This window comes from Diceros bicornis, chromosome X (assembly GCF_020826845.1).
Source record: "Diceros bicornis minor isolate mBicDic1 chromosome X, mDicBic1.mat.cur, whole genome shotgun sequence".
In the NCBI taxonomy this organism is placed as follows: Eukaryota; Metazoa; Chordata; class Mammalia; order Perissodactyla; family Rhinocerotidae; genus Diceros; species Diceros bicornis.
This window is the reverse complement of record NC_080781.1, coordinates 101,611,201-101,629,753: the sequence shown is the minus strand read 5'-3', so window position 1 is coordinate 101,629,753 and position 18,553 is coordinate 101,611,201. Positions and strand designations below refer to the sequence as shown.

Below are 18,553 nucleotides of genomic sequence, written 5' to 3'. Positions count from 1 at the left end.
CTTAATGTAATACGCTCCAGGCCCATCCATGTTGTTGCAAATGGGACGATTTTGTCTTTTTTTATGGCTGAGTAGTATTCCATTGTATATATATACCACATTTTCTTAATCCAATCGTCAGTCGAGGAACACTTAGGTTGCTTCCACTTCTTGGCTGTGGTGAATAATGCTGCAGTGAACATAGGGGTGCATAAGCCTCTTTGGATTGTTGATTTCAGGTGCATTGGATAGATTCCCAGTAGCGCGATGGCTGGATCATAGGGCATCTCTATTTTTAATTCTTTGAGGAATCTCCATACCGTTTTCCATAGAGGCTGCACCAATTTGCATTCCCAACAGCTGTGTATGAGGGTTCCTGTTTCTCCACATCCTCTCCAACATTTGTTGTTTTTTGTCTTGGTGATTATAGCCATTCTAACGGGCGTGAGGTGGTATCTTAGTGTTGTTTTGATTTGCATTTCCCTGATGATTAGTAATGTTGAGCATCTTTTCATGTGCCTATTGGCCATCTGTATATCTTCCTTGGAGAAGTGTCTGTTCATTTCCTCTGCCCATTTTTTGATCGGGTTGTTTGTTTTTTTGTTGTTCAATTGTGTGAGTTCTTTATATATTATGGAGATCAACCCCTTGTCGGATGTATGTTTTGCAAATATTCTCTCCCAGCTGGTTGGTTGTCTGTTCATTTTGATTCTGGTTTCATTTGTCTTATAAATGCTCTTTAATCTGATAAAGTCCCACTTGTTTATTTTTTCTTTAGTTTCCCTAGTCTGGGTAGGCATGTCATCCGAAAAGATTCCTTTAAAACCAATGTCAAATAGTGTATTGCCTATATTTTCTTCTATGAGTTTTATAGTTTCAGGTCTCATCTTCAGGTCTTTGATCCATTTTGAGTTAATTTTTGTGAATGGCGATAGCACATGGTCCACTTTCGTTCTTTTGCATGTGGCTGTCCAGTTTTCCCAACACCATTTATTGAAGAGACTTTCCTTTCTCCATTGCATGTTCTTAGCACCTTTGTCGAAAATTAGCTGTCCGTATATGTGTGGTTTTATTTCTGGGCTTTCAATTCTGTTCCATTGATCTGTGTGTCTGTTTTTGTACCAGTACCATGCTGTTTTGATTACTATTGCTTTGTAGTATGTTTTGAAGTCAGGGATTGTGATGCCTCCTGCTTTGTTCTTTTTCTTTAGGATTTCTTTAGCTATTTGGGGTCTTTTGTTGCCCCATATAAATTTTAGTATTCTTTTTTCTATTTCTGTGAAGAATGTCATTGGGATTCTGATTGGGATTGCATTGAATCTGTAGATTGCTTTAGGTAATATAGACATTTTAACTATGTTTATTCTTCCAATCCACGTGCATGGGATATCTTTCCATTTCTTTATGTCATCATGGATTTCTTTCAATAATGTCTTGTAGTTCTCATTGTATAGGTCCTTCACCTCCTTGGTAAGATTTATTCCTAGGTATTTTATTCTTTTTGATGCAATTGTAAATGGTATTATCTTTTTGAGCTCTCTTTCTGTTAGTTCATTATTAGCATATAGAAATGCAACTGATTTTTGTAGATTGATTTTGTACCCTGCAACTTTGCTGTAGTTGTTGATTGTTTCTAATAGTTTTCCAACAGATTCTTTAGGGTTTTCTATATATACAATCATGTCATCTGCAAATAGTGAGAGTTTCACTTCTTCGTTACCTGTTTGGATTCCTTTTATTCCTTTTTCTTGCCTAATTGCTCTGGCCAAAACCTCCAGTACTATGTTGAACAGGAGTGGTGAGAGTGGGCAGCCCTGCCTCGTTCCTGTTCTCAGAGGAATGGCTTTCAGTCTTCCTCGTTGAGTATGATGTTGGCTGTGGGTTTGTCATATATGGCCTTTATTATGTTGAGGTACTTTCCTTTTATTCCCATTTTATTGAGAGTTTTTATCATAAATGGATGTTGTATCTTGTCAAATGCCTTCTCTGCGTCTATTGAGATGATCATGTGGTTTTTATTCTTTGTTTTGTTGATGTGATGTATCACGTTGATTGATTTGCGGATGTTGAACCATCCCTGCGTCCTTGGTATAAATCCCACTTGATCATGGTGTATGATCTTTTTAATGTATTGTTGTATTCGGTTTGCCAATATTTTGTTGAGGATTTTTGCATCAATGTTCATCAGCGATATTGGCCTGTAATTTTCTTTCTTTGTATTGTCTTTGTCTGGTTTTGGTATCAGGGTGATGTTGGCCTCGTAGAATGATTTAGGAAGTGTTCCATCTTCCTCTATTTTTTGGAATAGTTTGAGAAGGATGGGTATTAAATCTTCTTTGAATGTTTGGTAAAATTCACTGGAGAAGCCATCTGGTCCTGAACTTTTATTTTTTGGGAGGTTTTTGATTACTATTTCAATCTCTTTACTTGTTATTGGTCTATTCAGGTTCTCCATTTCTTCTTGGTTCAATTTTGGGAGGTTGTATAAGTCTAAGAATTTATCCATTTCTTCTAGATTGTCCAATTTGTTGGCATATAATTTCTCATAGTATTCTCTTATAATCCTCTGTATTTCCATGGTATCTTTTGTAATTTCTCCTCTTTCATTTCTAATTTTATTTACTTGAGCCTTTTCTCTTTTTTTCTTAGTAAGCCTGGCTAAGCGTTTGTCGATTTTGTTTATCTTCTCGAAGAACCAACTCTTTGTTTCATTAATCCTTTCTACTGTTTTTTTGGTCTCAATTTCATTTATTTCTGCTCTGATTTTTATTATTTCTCTCCTTCTGCTGGCTTTGGGCTTTGTTTGTTCTTCTTTTTCTAGTTCTGTTAGGTGTAATTTAAGGTTGCCTATTAGGGCTTTTTCTTGTTTGTTAAGGTGGGCTTGTATCGCTATGAGTTTCCCTCTCAGGATCGCTTTTGCTGCATCCCATATGGTTTGATATGGCATGTTATCATTTTCATTTGTTTCCAGATAGTTTTTGATTTCTCCTTTAATTTCATCAATGATCCATTGGTTGTTCAGTAGCATGTTGTTTAATCTCCACATTCTTGTCACTTTCCCAGTTTTTTTTTCATGGTTCATTTCCAGTTTCATAGCCTTATGGTCTGAAAATATGCTTGTTATGATTTCAATCTTCTTAAATTTATTGAGGCTTGCTTTGTTTCCCAACATATGGTCTATCCTGGAGAATGTTCCATGCACGCTTGAGAAGAATGTGTAGTCAGCTGTTTTTGGATGGAGTGCTCTGTATATGTCTACTAGGTCCATCTCGTCCAGTTTTTTATTTAAGTCTACTATTTCTTTATTAACTTTTTGTCTGGATGATCTATCCATTGCTGTAAGTGGGGTGTTAAGATCCCCTACTATTATTGTGTTGTTGTTGATTTCTCCTTTTAGGTTTGTTAATAGTTGCTTTATGTACATTGGTGCTTCTATGTTGGGTGCATATATATTTATAAGTGATATGTCTTCTTGATGGAGTGTCCCTTTTATCATTATATATTTCCCTTCTTTGTCTCTCTTAACCTGTTTTATCTTGAAGTCTACTTTGTCTGATATGAGTATGGCAACACCTGCTTTCTTTTGTTTGCCATTAGCTTGGAGTATTGTCTTCCATCCTTTCACTCTGAGCCTGTGCTTGACTTTAGTGCTAAGATGTGTTTCCTGAAGGCAGCATATTGTTGGGTCTTGCTTTTTAATCCATCCTGCCACTCTGTATCTTTTGATTGGAGAGTTCAATCCATTTACATTTAGGGTAATTATTGATATATGAGGGCTTAATGTTGCTGTTTTGTCACCTATTTTCTGGTTCTTTTGCATTTCCTTTGTTTCTTGTCCCATTTGTTTTGGACTGCCAATTCAGTTTGGTTGTTCTGTCTTATGACTCTTCTAGTTTTCTCTTTGTTTATCATATGTGGTTTGGCTTTGATTATTTGTTTAGTGGTTACCTTGAGGTTTGGGCAAAAAATCTTGTGTATGAGATAGTCCATCATCTGATGGCCTCCTATTTCCTTATACTAAGTCAATTCAGTCACTTTCCTCTTCCCCTTCTAAGTTGTTCTTGTTATACCTTATTCTATCTTGTGTTGTGGCTGTGTGTTTACAGTGATGAGGTTAAATTTATTTTTGGTGAATTTCTTCCTTTGATCTTTGAATTTAGTATTTAAGTGGTTGCTAACCTATTCCGGTAAAGATCTACTATTTTTCTGAGTTTGTCTACCTACTTTTCTCCTTCCTCCAAGCTTTGTGTTCCCTTTCTCTTCTTTTTTTCAGGCCTGAGGGCCTTCTTGAGTATTTCTTGTAGTGGGGGTCTCGTGGCCATGAACTCTCTTAGCTTTTGTTTATCTGGGAGAGTTACTATTTCTCCATCATATTTGAAGGATATTTTTGCTGGATAGAGTATTCTTGGCTGAAAGTTTTTGTCTTTCAGTATTTTGAATATATCATTCCAGTCTCTTCTAGCCTGTAAAGTTTCTGTTGAGAAATCCTCTGAGAGCCTGATGGGAGTTCCTTTGTACGTTATTTTTTGTTTTTGTCTAGCTGCCCTTAATATCGTTTCTTTGTCGTTGACCCTGGCTAGCCTTACCACTAGGTGTCGTGGTGAAAGCCTTTGTCTGTTAATATATATAGGTGTCCTGTTGGCTTCGCTTACTGGTATTTCCTGCTCCTTCCCCAGATTTGGGAAATTCTCAGCTATTATTTCCTTGAATAGGCTCTCTGTTCCTCTTTCCCTCTCTTCTCCCTCAGGAATACCTATAATTCTTATGTTACATTTTCTAATAGAGTCAGATATTTCTCGGAGTCTTTCTTCATTTCTTTTTAGTCTTAGTTCTCTCTCCTCTTCCATCTGGAGCGTATCTGTTTTCCTATCCTCTAAGTTGCTAATTCTTTCCTCCATATTGTCAGCTCTGTTCTTTAAAGATTCCAGATTCTCCTTTATCTCCTCCATTGTGTTCTTCATCTCCATCAGCACTGATTGGTTTTTCTTTATGATTTCAATCTCTTTTGTGAAGAAACTCCTAATCTCATTGAATTGTTTGTCTGTGTTGTCTCGTATTTCGTTGAGTGTTTTTATGATAGCTATTTTGAAATCTCTGTCATTTAGTTTATGGATTTCTGTGTCTTCGGGCTTGATTTCTGGGTGCTTGTCATTTTGTTTCTGGTCTGGTGATTTCATATATTTTTGCATTGTGGTTCCTGTCTTGGTTTTGTTTTTCCTCATCCTGGAAATCTCTGGTTGCAATTTCCCCTGCCCCCACTGTCTGGTGGTAAAGGGCTGTGTAGTCTAAGCCCCCTGCGCTCTGCCCCGGTTTTTCTGCTGCGATCCGCAGTTTTGTTTTTTTTTCCCCGCTGCGATCCACGGGTCCAGTCGTTTGATCAGGTCTGCCGTGGATCGCTTGGTCTGGTCTGTCGTGGATCACTTGGTCTGGTCTGCCGTGGATCGTTAGGTCTGGTCTGGTCGGTTGAGCTGCAGAGTCCGGTTTGCGGGGAGGGGGGAGCTCTCTCTTTTGCCCTCTGGGTCCCTGACGTGGGAGGCTTCTCGTTTGCCCCTCTTTATCTGCTCTCTGGGGTGCTCAGATGTTGATGGTAGCCCTGTGGCTCCTCTGAGTCCTCTGTGCCGGAGTTTCCCAATGGCTGAGAGAGTCCAAAGAGCCACGGTTTCCCCGCTGAGGGCCGCCCCTCCCCCCTCTCTGGGAGCCGCGCTGACCGGAATCGCTGATCTGATGGGGAGGGAGAGGAGTTCTCCTTACCTCTCCCCACTTCCTCTGGGGGCCCAGCACGTTCCGCTCTCAGATGTGCGGCAGTGTGGATCCCTCTGCTCTAGCTTTTCACTGTCTGGGATTCCATTGCTGGTCTGTGACTGTTGCTTTTGTTGTATCTTGTCGGGGGAAGAGTTCAGGGGAAAGCTCACTCCGCCATGATGCTGACGTCACTCCAAGGTTGGGAGGATTTTTATGCAGATTATATGAGAACATACATATAAAGTAATTGGCATATAGCAAGCATTCAATAAATGGTAGCTATTGCAATTCCTTAAGACAGCTCTGTGGAGCTCTCTATTGCTATATAATGAAACCCTTACTGTCCTGCTGGGCAGAGCTGGATAAGTTCCTCAGCTAGGCATGCCTATCAGAAAACAGGCCAGTCTCTTCAGACAGGTGAAATATTTATACCCAGGCTAACAGTGATTGTCAGGCAACCATCTTCAGCCAACATCAGGGAATAGCTCACTGTAAGATGCTATATAAGACCTCACTACACCCTGGAAAAGACAGCCTGAATGCTTCTGGAATCACCCTGGGGGCCCATGAATCTTCACGGGGCAAAGTGAAGACTGAGGGTGTGTGTTCCTTTCCCTCCTGTGTCTGGCATATGGTGTTTCTAATCCTGACAGCAGTGCAAAATAAGCATTAGATCCCCATTTTACCATTAGAGAAAGAGGCACAGATTAGTTTTACATGCTACTGTGGTCTTGGGGGTGCCACACTCTACCTATTAGTTTAGCTCTGAGGGAATGTTCATGCCCACTGCTATCTAGTTACACCTATCCTCCTGTGTGTGGGGGTTGGGAGGTGAGGACAGACACCAAGATGAAAAAGGAGGCACAAAACCACAGACATAAACTCTGGCAGAGACAATGTTATGTGTTCACCAAGTCCTGTTTAATTTTCCTTTTCCTGGGCTCACAGGAAGGTTACATTTCCCAACATTTCTTGCAGTTAGGTGGGGCCCATGTTACTGCATTCTTGCCAATGGGATGTGGAAGAAATGATGTAAACTACTCCCTGGACTGGCCCTTAAAATATTTCATGAGAATCTTCATCCCTCTTTTCCCCTGCTGCAAAGAACTTGGAGACTCATGCTGAGATGGTGCCATCACAGAACGAAAAGAGCTTGGATTCCCAAGTTGCCCAAGTTGGAGGAGAGCTCCTGATGACTCTCATCAGATCTTATATGTATAGGAAAGAAACTTTAGTTGTGCCAAGTGACTGAGGTGTAAGAGTCTATTAGTTATTATAATATAGCCTATCTTATCCTGACTAATGCATCTACCAGTCATAAATACATACTCTAAAGAATAAGTAAAGAGAGAGATGACAGAGAAAATAGTTTGGCGTGTCAGGGGTGGGGGAACAGATGAATGACAAAGTGGATGGGAGTAACATCGGTTGGGCAGCCAGTGCAGGGGGTTTGTGGAGTGAAGATTACAAGAACCTGAGGATGCCTGGCCTTCTATGCTTTCTGTCTCAGGTAAGAAGATATCTCATCTTTAGCTCTCGCTGAAGCTGCTTCCCCATCCAGAAGGACAGAGCAATACCGAGAGAGAAATTTCCAGTTTCTTAGATCAGGCTCATGTATCACGCACATTCTGGTTGAGCAGATGCTGATTGTTAGCAACCTCTCAAGCTAGAAGGAATTTTGCAGACCTCTTGGTGCATTTTCCCTTAAATCTTCCTTAGCAGAAAGGAAATTTTCTGTTTTCTGTCTGAAGAATAGACAAAAAGAAGCCTCTTCTGTCTGGGTACCATGGCCCAACCCATCCAGGTTGCCCTCTCAATTGGAGGTACCAAATGTTACATTGAAGAGTGTTCTCTGTACTCCACGCAAGGTTTGCACATCTTGCCCCCAAACTGCCAAAGATCCACTCTGGATCTGGTGTCCATGCCTTCCTCTAAGCCTGGGCCATTGCCTGCAAGCAATCCAGACTGTCCCTTAAAATTCCCCTAAAGCCATATGCTGCAGTTTAAGAGCACTTCCTCCCATGCTGTTGTCAGTAGAAATGGGGAATGCCTATTACCCATTCTGGCTAATTGCCTCCACCCAGCTTTGCTTCTTGCCTAGGCTGCTGAGTTAACTGCCTTTCATTAACCTAGGAAAACTTCCCCTTTTTGGAAAGCCTCCCTTGGTGAGTATTCTGAGCCTGACAGCAGCTGTACTCCTTCCAATGTCTAAGGAAGTCATTGAGCATTTTACAACTTCTTGATGAAGTCTTAAGAGGAAGTGAATTCTCAGCTAGGTTGGGCCATACACAGTCTCCCAGGGGACTGTACAGTGGCTTGAGGAAAACCTCATCCTGGCCTATTACAACAGTGCTGCCTTGCCAAAGTACACAAGGCAAGCCACTGTGCTCTGCCTCGAGCTGATCCAGAGCAATGGAGGGCAGAGTGCAAGAACAGTAGGGCTTCCCTGACCTGACAAGTCAGGTGGCCAGGCCTCAGGCCAGTCAGCTCCATGCCATGCAGGAGTCATTGCAGCCAAGCTAGCACACTTGTTTCCACCCAGCCATGCTGAATGCAGCACAGACTTCCAAGAACTGCCTTCAGTTTCTGATCCTAAAAGAGGTGCTGAAAAGACAAAGGGAGAAAGAAAGGATGAAAGAGGGAGAGAGAGAGAGAGGGAGGGAGGGAGGGGGGAAGGAAGGAAGGAAGGAAGGAAGGAAGGAAGGAAGGAAGGAAGGAAGAGGAAATGAAATGAAATGAAAAGGAGCAAACATTGCCTCTAAGTGTTCCTGGGCCATGACAATGAGCTGTGTTGAGATCATATTTGCACATAACTAGACAACCAGAATGTGTGCGCCCGGTAAATTCAGAGCAGTGGAATTATGGCAGGAATGTACAAACCAGGAAGTCCTCCCTGCCCTGGTATGCCTTATCTTGCTATCTAAACATACCCAAAAGGACTTTAGGACAATTCCAAGAAAGCATAGCAGATGTGAAGTAATACAGTCCAAGTGGATTTACAGAAGTGCTTAGGTAATTTCTCTCATGCAACTTAGTACCCCAACCCAGGGATGCACCACTGGATTTCTTAAGTCCTACTGTCTTACCTATTGGCCCAAACTGCTATCTGACTCCACCTTGGAACCAACCGTAGTCTCCCTCTGGCAGCAGCTTTGTGGAGCTCTGATACCTCATTAAGGTTTCAGGTGAAACACCAGACACCAGCAAGTCGGTATCCATTACACTCAATACAGCAGGGGAGACTTTAGGGCCAACATTATGAGCAACTCTGTTGCTTCTAGTGTCATCAAAAGGTGGTAGCAGGTACATCTTCAACAGACCATGAGGAAATAAGCACATTCTCTGAAGAACTGAGGGAAAGCGTGCTGGAAGAGTGGGGTTTTTTTCTAGATCCCTTTCAGCTCCAAGATTCTGTAGTAGGACTGTCATTTAAAAACTATTTTATTTAGAAAACTTTGAACTTGGCTACCTTGACCTCTTGCCCTCCATGATAAGGGTGTAGTTCTATAGTTTAGCTTCCCTGTAGCTGACAGCCTGTTTGGGAAGGCTGTGTGTGTACATGTGTGTGTCTCTGTAAGTATGTGTCTATTTCTTTCCAAAGAAAAAAGATACCTGAAGAGATACAGAGACTCACCTAAATGTGGCTCCTGAACCTGCTTCAACCAGCCCACCAAGGTAGGCTCAAACTCTAGGGATTTCTAAAACCAGGGTACCCACCAGCCCACACTTGAAATTATTCCTAATGTTGCCTTCCACCTTCAACAAGCACCAATATATTTCAACAAAGCCGTCAGGGCTGAAAGGTGTCGTCTGAAACAAGCAGGTAAGCAAAACATCACAAGTGAAAGAGTAAAGGGCAATGAAGGGTGGGGGATTGCCCCTCTTGGATTAAAGTTGTTTTTCCTCTGGGTCTCTAAGAAGGAGGACATTGAGATGACAAGATCCTAGGGCAAGAAGGGACTTTGAGAAATAGAGTCACATTTAAACTACTCCAGACAGATTCCACAGCACTCTTATTTTAAAAATTTCTTTAAAAATTCCCTTATTTTTTTTGTAAGTGCTCCCTTTTGTCTGACTTCTATTCCTTGTGCTGCTACAAGCTCATTACTTCTTGGTTTGCAGGTGCTGATGTAGGTAGTGGTGAGTGGGCTATCCTGGGTGAGGCACTATGGGGTATACAAAGGAGGAAAACCTCCAAGGTCTGGTCATCCTCTGCTTGATAGAGAACCTGGGTGGAGTTTGGACCGCTCAGAGTCCCAGTCTGAGGGAATGACATAGGTTGCTGGCCTCAACAGGCCAGGCTAATCAGAGCTAGCAAGGAAATTCCACTGAGGTATGTGACACTTGCCCAGGAAGTGTTCAGAATCATCTCTGCCCTCGCTGTTTCTGAGCAGTTCTGCAGAAATCCTCAAGAGTCAGAGTACTTTTTTTTTTTTTTTTTTTTTTGCTGAGGAAGATTGTCCCTGAGCTAACATCTGCACCAATCTTCCTCTATTTTGTATGTGGGTCACCGGCCACAGCATGGCTGCCGAGGAGTGGTGTAGGTCTGCCCCCGGGAAGTGAACCCAGGCTGCTGAAGTGGAGCACACCAAACTTAACCACTAGGCCATGGGGCCAGCCCCCAGAGCACTTGCTAATTTCTTGAGTACTTTCGAGATTCCTGGCACAACTAAAGAAAAATCAAACCAGAAACCAGCTTCTTTCCCCAGCTTGTCTGTAGAGGAGTTATTTTTAGTTCTCTGCATCTAGCTTAGGGCTCCCTTTCTACTAATGCTCTGCATCATAGAGGAAAAACTGACTCCTGTTTGATTGATAGGTCATGTGTTTCCACTTAGCATGTGGCAATAGACCTATTATTCTCATGCCATCTTGGTGGTGGTGGGAGCCGTGTGGATTGGAATCTGTTGGTGACATTTCAGAGATGGGATGACAGAGGCATTAGTATGTCTAGTAGCATCCAAGCTGGGACACAGTGTGAAAAATAAAAGAAAGTGCAAATATATAGACACATGTATGGGCATGCGCACATACACACATCCATAAGGTTCTTGGCTTTTCCAGCTTCCCCTCCCTAGCAACCCCCTCCACCACACACATAAACAGCCACAGCAGCAAAGCTGGGCCTCCCAGATGTATCCAAATAAGAGCTAAAGGGCTCACATCCGGATTAGCAAACACCAGGATTAAAGAACTTAGATTCCTCTTAACTCTCCTCCTCTCCCATAGATTTTCCTCCAGGCGAGGTAATCCCTAGATAAAAGTAAGAGGGTTAGGTTCCTCCTCTTAATGTCCCTGCCCCATGCTCAACTTGCCTGGCCTCACTGCCATATCCCCCTAAAGCACTCACCTATCCTCGGCTGCCTTCTCTCTGGTGGCTTCTTCTGGGGCTAGCCTTTTCTGCAGTCCTTTCTGCCCAGCATAGCTGTGCAGGTCAGAGTGCCAACCTGGATGGAAAAGGCCAGCAAAACTGAGAGGACCATTTGTGCTTCTGCGCCCTGTCCAGATTCTCCTCTGTGGTCAATCACCTGCAAGGCCTTAACTGAGTGAGGCACTATGGGTTATGTAAAGAAGGGGGAGACAGGTTCTGATCTCAAGAATCTCACAATATAGCCGAGGAGGAAGAAAACATATCCACTGGAGACAGCAAAACTGGATATAATGGTGGAGGGATGTACTCAATTGTGAGCAAATGCATTCTTGCTGAAAGAGCTGAGAGGCCGTGGAGGCATCCTGGTGAGCTAGAATAGTCTGGTGAACTAGAATAGTCCTGTATAAGAAGTCTTTTACAGGAGGTAGGAATTGACCTAGTGTCCAATGAGTCTCACCATGGAGTCCCATACTGCGATGGGCTGCAATAAGCTCTTCCTGGATATGTTGGGGTTTGGAGTTGGGACAGAGGGGCTAGGGGAAGCCATAACCTAGCATTCTTCTAACTACAGTCCTCCTGTGGTTCTCTTCCTCCCTAGCTTGGCCTTTTGCACCTCCACCTACCCCTTCAGGTATCACCTCCTTGAGCTTGGAAACTTCACCAAGCAGCAGCTGGAAGCCAGGCATTGGCTGCTGGAACAACATTGGCTGGATTTCAAGTTGCGTTCAGACATTCACAGAGGGAAATCTGCTTTGCTCTTGCTCATTCTAATCAAGACCATGTGCTCTGGGCCCCATGGAAACATAATGGGTGGAATACTTTCTCCAATAGCTCATCTTGGGGATTCAACAGCAAATACAAACTTGAGTTGCCGTGGAAGGGATGCTGGCTGCCTGGGCTCAAAAGCAATGCTCCTGGGTTCCCAAGGGGATTGCTTGTCCTCAAAAGAGAGACACTGTTGGGCCTCTGGAAAGGGCACAGGATTCTGACATTTCTCTCACTAACTCCTCTGCTGAGAAACACAAGAGCTTCTTGTATCAATAGCAAGAGGAAACTAGCATGGAAAGTGTTGACCCACTTCAAAAAGCCTTCGGGGTACAATGAATGAGGACCTGGGCATTTTTGCAAACAACAGCTGGCCAGAGGAAGCCTGGAAAAGGTCAGGTGTTCACTGCAGAATGCTCTGGTGTGGTGGGAAGACAAGGACCTGGGCTCTAGCCCCAGCAGGGCCAAGAATTCCTTATATGATCTGGGAGCAGGCTACTCCTCCCCCTGCTTCTTCCTCACACCTACTGAGGCCCCAGTTTTCAAAATGAGGGACTGGCCTCCTCTTTAAGAGCTTTGGCAGCTCTGAAATTCTGTAATTCAAAGTCCAGCTCTTCAAACATTAGCCAGCACTTGAGGGAAAGCAGCCTGTGGCAGAGCTCACTCCATAACTTCATGCACAGGAATGATGGATATTGTCTCTCTGGGGTCATTGGGCAGACCCTTGCCGTGCCTAAAAGTATCCCCTCATTAATGCATCAAAAGCCTCTGCTAGTTTGGTCTCCTTTCCTTTGGGATAATTACAATGCTGTAGCCTTCTTCTGAAATGCAGATGGTCTGTGTAACCCCTTTGTGTGAATGCACTAATCAGACACACTTCTCTCTAACTGGAGAATAGTGAAATAGGGAGAAGGTGGTGATGGGGGAGGGCTATAGATTTGGAAAAGTGGTTGCCAAGGATGCATATTTTCCTGCCTTCACAATCGTGCTCAGGGACAGCTCTGGCTCTCCTACAGTATTGCTGTTGTTGTTTTGTTTCCAGAGTGGGTAAGGAAATAGAGAGTTCTTACCTTCTTCTACTTATACTCTATTTGGAAAGTCAGTTTTCAGAGATATCGGCCTTTCACCAGTTGGATTTGTCTGGAGAGAAGTACCAAATCACAGGACCTTCCTGCTGCCATCAGGCATCACTATACTTATGTCCTCTGTGAGGTATTTGGAAAGACCTTCAGCGATGAAGAGCCCATGGTCCTTCACTCATCCATTTCCATTAATTAGGCCCCTTTGTCATCATCAAGTTTCTTTGTTAGCTGAAGTTTCTTATGCTGTGATTCGCAGGAGACATAGAGTCTAATCCTAGCTCACCTCTTACTTTACCTTGTGACTTTTACTCACTTAACCTGTTTGCACTAGGTTATGAACCATGCAAGAAAAGTGGTCTTAATGGTTCATAGTCATACTTGCAAGGGAGGGCAGGAGAGAGGGAGAGAGGGGCAGGTAGAGAGAAGTAGGGTGGGGAAAGGAATGGAGAAGAGAGACAGTGGGCTGTTTTTTAATTAAAAACTCTATTACTGAGTTTGATCACCCACTTTATTCTCTAGACTTGGCTATAAGTGACTTTTGGCTGTTTGCTAAAATCAAATCCACCCTCAAAGGACAAAGATTTATCAACACTGAGGATATTCAAAAGAATGTGCTGCAGGCTCTGAACTCTACTACTAAAGAGGCATTCCAACAAATGTTTTGAGCAATGGCAACATCATTGCAATAAATGTACAGGGATTTAGCCTTTCAAGGTGCTAGTCTGAAGGGGACACCACTCCTTTAGATATGCATGTCCTAATATGCTTGTGAAAAGGAAGCAGTCACATTACATTATGGTCACATTTCAAATTATTGCCTGTTTCCTCTCCTCTCATTCTCAATGGAGATTGGCAACAGTTGGTTGCAAAGTTTTGTAGGGAGCAGTTGAAAGCCATGTGGTATTTTTACCCTAGCTTGTTCTGTACCTATGGCTATTAGTTTCCCTTCACTGTACATGCCATAAAAGTATATCATAGGAAATTGGCACTTGTATTGTGCTTAATGTTTTTCAAGGCAGTTTCATATGCAGATGATAATCTCCTAGAGTGAAAGAACCCCATCTTATTTACTTTTGAATACCCAACCCTAGAACAATGCCTCGTCCACAACACTCAATAAATGTTCATGGAATGGAATAGCTATCCTCTCATTTTATCCTTGAAACATCCTTGTAAAGAAGGCAGACTAGGTATTATTCAAGGTATTGTTCCCATTTTACAAGGACCCAGGACACAAAGAGTACAGTGTGTATGGGGGTGGAGGCAGTCCACTGTAGTGTTTAGGACCATGGGCTTTGGAGACAGTTCTGGATTCCAGTTTGGACTTTGTCACTGGTTAGCCATTGACCTTGAGTCAATGACTAAACTTCAGTTTTCTCAACTGAGGAACAATATCATCCTCAAGTGAAGATAATAATAGTCTGTACCTCCCAGGGCTATTGTGGGGATGAAATGTGATCATCTATGTAAGGCACTTAGCATAGTGTAGTGATGTAGTTACTGATGTAGTAAGAAGGCATTCAATCAATGGTGGCTATTCTTATCTAGTGAACTGTTTAGTTTATACAGCTACTTGGTGGCAAAGCCCAAGCTAGAATCAAGGGCTAACTTGAAGCGTCAAGTTCTTTGCACAAGACAAGGTAAAAATGAGTGTGAGATAAAATGGTCTAGACTCTAGAGACTTGGCCAGCAAATGGAGAAAGGAAGCTCCTGGATGCCCTTTGTGCTTCTTACACAAGGGATCTTCTGAAATGGATGTTCAGCACCATACAGTCCAATCCCTGTACTTATAGAAGTATTGTTCCAGGTTTGAAGGAGATCCCTTTGTGACTTAGTCATTCCATTCATAGAAGCCAGACTCTCTTTCAGTTCTCAACTTCCCCTAGAATGGAGGCAACTTATACATATATATTTTTTAAGTAGCTGAGTAAATAGCTAAAAAGACAGAGTGGCCACTGATAACAGGATGAAATCTGAGGCTGCATCTCCTTGCATTCCAACTTCCAGTCCCATGGAACAGAGCTCAACAGAGGACCATGTTGGCCTGTTTCCTTATTTCAGAAACATAAATCCAATCAACTGAAATGCCTCCTGTTTATACTGGCTACCCAAGGCCCCTTAAGACTTTACACAGGAAGTCATTAAAATTCCTTATATTCTCCCCAGGCAAAGGCATACCCAGTCAAGCGTCTTCCCTCTTCCTTCTATCCAGAGGAGATCTAGGTATCTAGCAGCCTTCAATCCAGGGAGGACACTTTCTGTCTGCTTGGAGACTTGCAGATTGTCCCATTTGGGAGTCTTGAGTGGCAATTTCCGTGAAATACCCAAGGATTCTTGGCAGACCCAGGAATAGCCACTTATCTCTGCCATTGTACGTGAGAAAGCCCATATTCTCTCCTCACAGGGCCTACCCAACCTGATTTCTCTTTTTTTTTCCCTCCTATAGTCACACCTGAAAAAACAGGGCCCCTACTCAGGCTGAGAAATACAGCCCCAGAGAGCCACAAACCCTTCAATCTTCAGTGTTCGAAAAACCAAAGGACCAGATCTTTACTTCCATTTATTCCTTTGAAACTCAAAGCCTGAAACATCTTGTTCTTTTGCCACATCTGCTTCTTACCACACAGCGGAAGCTGTTTTAGTGGGGCAGAAGGATGAGTTTGAACATACCCATCTTAAACTTTACATGTGGCTTGCCATCAACCTACAAGGAGAGCTTAAGCTAAAGCATGGCATTCTTCTCATTCCTTATTTTCTAATTAACAACATATGATCTCCACTCTCTTCCCTCACTCCCCTCTCAGGAGCTGCCCCCTTTCACAGTGCTAAAAGCCCAAAGATACTTGAAGTTTAGGCCAGCATAAGCCCATGGCTTACCCAGGTCTTGTCTTCTTCCCTAAGAGGAGTCCCAAATTACTTCTTTCTATGTACCAAGCTGCTTCCTGCTCAACAAATATCCAGCTTCATCCTGAAGAGACAAGTATAAGGAAACTTGTGGTTCTATACCTTCTTGGGTTTGACAGATGCTCCCTGGCCTAAGCCCTCACACTGAGTACAGAGAGCAAGCAAGCAAGCTCTGAGCCAGCCCTTCCCAGAGTTGGTAGTTTTGATCTCATCAGCCTAAACTTACATTTTCCAGCTCTCTTTCAAGCTTCCAGCACTCCCTCTTACTCCTTTCTTGTTCTAGCTCTGTATTTTTAAAAAGCATTTTCCCCAACACTCGGGGGGCGGGGGGAGAGACATGCTTAACCCAAAAGAATAGAGCTTAGTGGCATAATACAATGGGGGAGTTGAGAACTTAAGGATATTCTTCATGACCTACAGAGCCCATGGCCAGGGTGACTAACTCCAAAACCTTTATGTTAGACCCACGTTTCATTGGGCTCCCATTTTATACTCACTAGGTCCCCTAAACTCCATCTTGGGAAAGAGTTTCTGTGCTTGGCTATAGACCTCCCACAGAACCAATGCCTGGTGAGGGGCTGAGGAACAGCTTTTTTTTTGGTCATACTAAGAGCTATTCTTAATGGATGCACAAATAAACGCATGGACAGAAATATGGCCTGAGGGGTCCCAGACCTCAAGACCACCCCTGGAGCCCACAGGAAGCCCCCGGCCTCTATATACACACACACAAAAAAGCCTTCCCTATCACCCAGAGAGCCCACATGGGAAATATCCTCCCTCTGCCTGAATGGGCCAATTGCCACTATTAAGTGGGTTAGAATAACTAGGTTTTGCACCTTGTGACATATATCATGATCTACTGGGTTAAAAGGTGACACATGATGGTGTCACAGCTGCAGGGGTGCTAGTGGCTAAAGAGACATGGACAGCCAGCTTTAACCCCTATGAGTAGGTCAGTAGAGGAATAAAATATAGCATAGAATGACACAAAGAAGGAAAGGGGAAAGTGTCTCCATATATTCCACAGGGCCTTAACAGCCATGCCTAGAGACCATGAGCTAAGGCCCATTTCTATTCCGTGTCCAAGTGGTACCTGCACTAAAGCTATTATTTGCAGGGCCTGATACTCTTTGGCTGGCAATTGGCTTCAAAGTTTTGTTCATAGCAAACCACCCCATTTTTTTTCCCTACTGGGTATAGGATACTATGTTGATGGTATCCTTCTTCTAGGGGACATGGGATAGGACTCATGTTGAGAATGAAGATTCTCAATGTGTTGAGAGGTAGATTTGAGATAGGACTCCCCAGAACTGAGGACCTCTCTCTTCCTCTTGTGCTGTTGTTGGGAGTATTGATTTAGGGCTCTTATTCCTTAGATGTCATGTGAACCATGAAGTCTGCAATGTGGTTCCTGTAGCCAAATTTGTTGTCATACCAGTAAATGAGCTTGACAACATGGTCATTGAGGGCAATGCTGGCCCAAGAATCAAAGATAAAGGAATAGGCGTCACTGTTAAACTCACAGAAGACAATCTGGTCATTTGTGTAGGCCAGGATGTCCTTCAAGGGGCCCTTCAATGCTTGACTTAACACCTTCTTGATGTCACCATATTTATCCGCTTTCTCCAGAATGTATGTCAGATGCATGACAGATATGTTGTGGGTAAAGACACAGAAGACTATGCCAATGAGATTCTCATTCAGCTCAGGAATGACCTTGCCCACAGCCTTGGTGGTGTCAATGTTTGCAGGGATGATGATTTGAGTAGCACCATGACCAGCATGCCATAGTTTTCCAGAGGGGCCATCCACATTTTTCAGGGAGGAAGTGGTGGTGTGAATCGTGATTATGAGTGTCTCCATGGTACCAAAGTTGTCATGGATAAATAACTTTGAGCAGGGTGCCAAGCAGTTCATGGTGCAGGAGGCAATGCTGATAATGTTGAGGTAGTGGTCATACCTCTTATGATTCCCTTCCATCACAAACATGGGGACAGCTGCAGAAGGAGAAGAGATGATGATCCTCCAACCCTCAAGTGAGCTCCAGCCTTCTCCAAGAGTGGGAAGAGACTAGTGGTCTCCACAACATATTCAATACCAGCATCATCCCATTTGATGTTGGTAATATCTCACTCCTAGAAGATGGGAATGGGATTCCTATCATTGGCATGCTTTCCTTTCTCAGCCTTGACAGTACTGTTGAATTTTTCATAGGTGGAATCATACATGCAGATGCTGTAGCTAGGGTAGCCATAAATGATGACGATATCCACTTCATTACAGATGAAAGCAGCCTTCAGACCAGGTTCCAATACAGCCAAACTTGTTTATTCCTATCTTCACTATCATGTTTCTGGAATGTGGCTGGCACTGCCAAAAATGGTGCAGCTATGTGCTGAGCACAGAGGAACAGACAGTGAACCACTTAATTTTTAATGGTCAGATAACAGGTTGGGCTATGAGACTTCATTGCTCCCCAGCAGTCAGCAAATTTTATTCACTGAACAAAGTTGTATTTCAGGCCATCATATCTCTCCTTCTATGCCTAGGTTGCTCAGCGTAGAAAGAAATAATCACACAACCACACTGAGGTTCCTGTGAAAGCTTAGTCTTCAGGAGTTAGAACCACAACACTACCCAGAAATCCCTCCATATTGCCTCAGTCAGTAACTTTCCCCATCCCTTTAATGCCTTTTACAAACTTTAACGA

General features: G+C 43.2%; 1 pseudogene; it reads right to left on the bottom strand.

Moving 5' to 3' along the window:
• Positions 1-17,208: 17,208 nt before the first annotated feature.
• On the bottom strand, positions 17,209-18,192 carry LOC131400337 (glyceraldehyde-3-phosphate dehydrogenase-like; annotated as a pseudogene).
• Between the last annotated feature and the right edge of the window lie 361 nt (positions 18,193-18,553).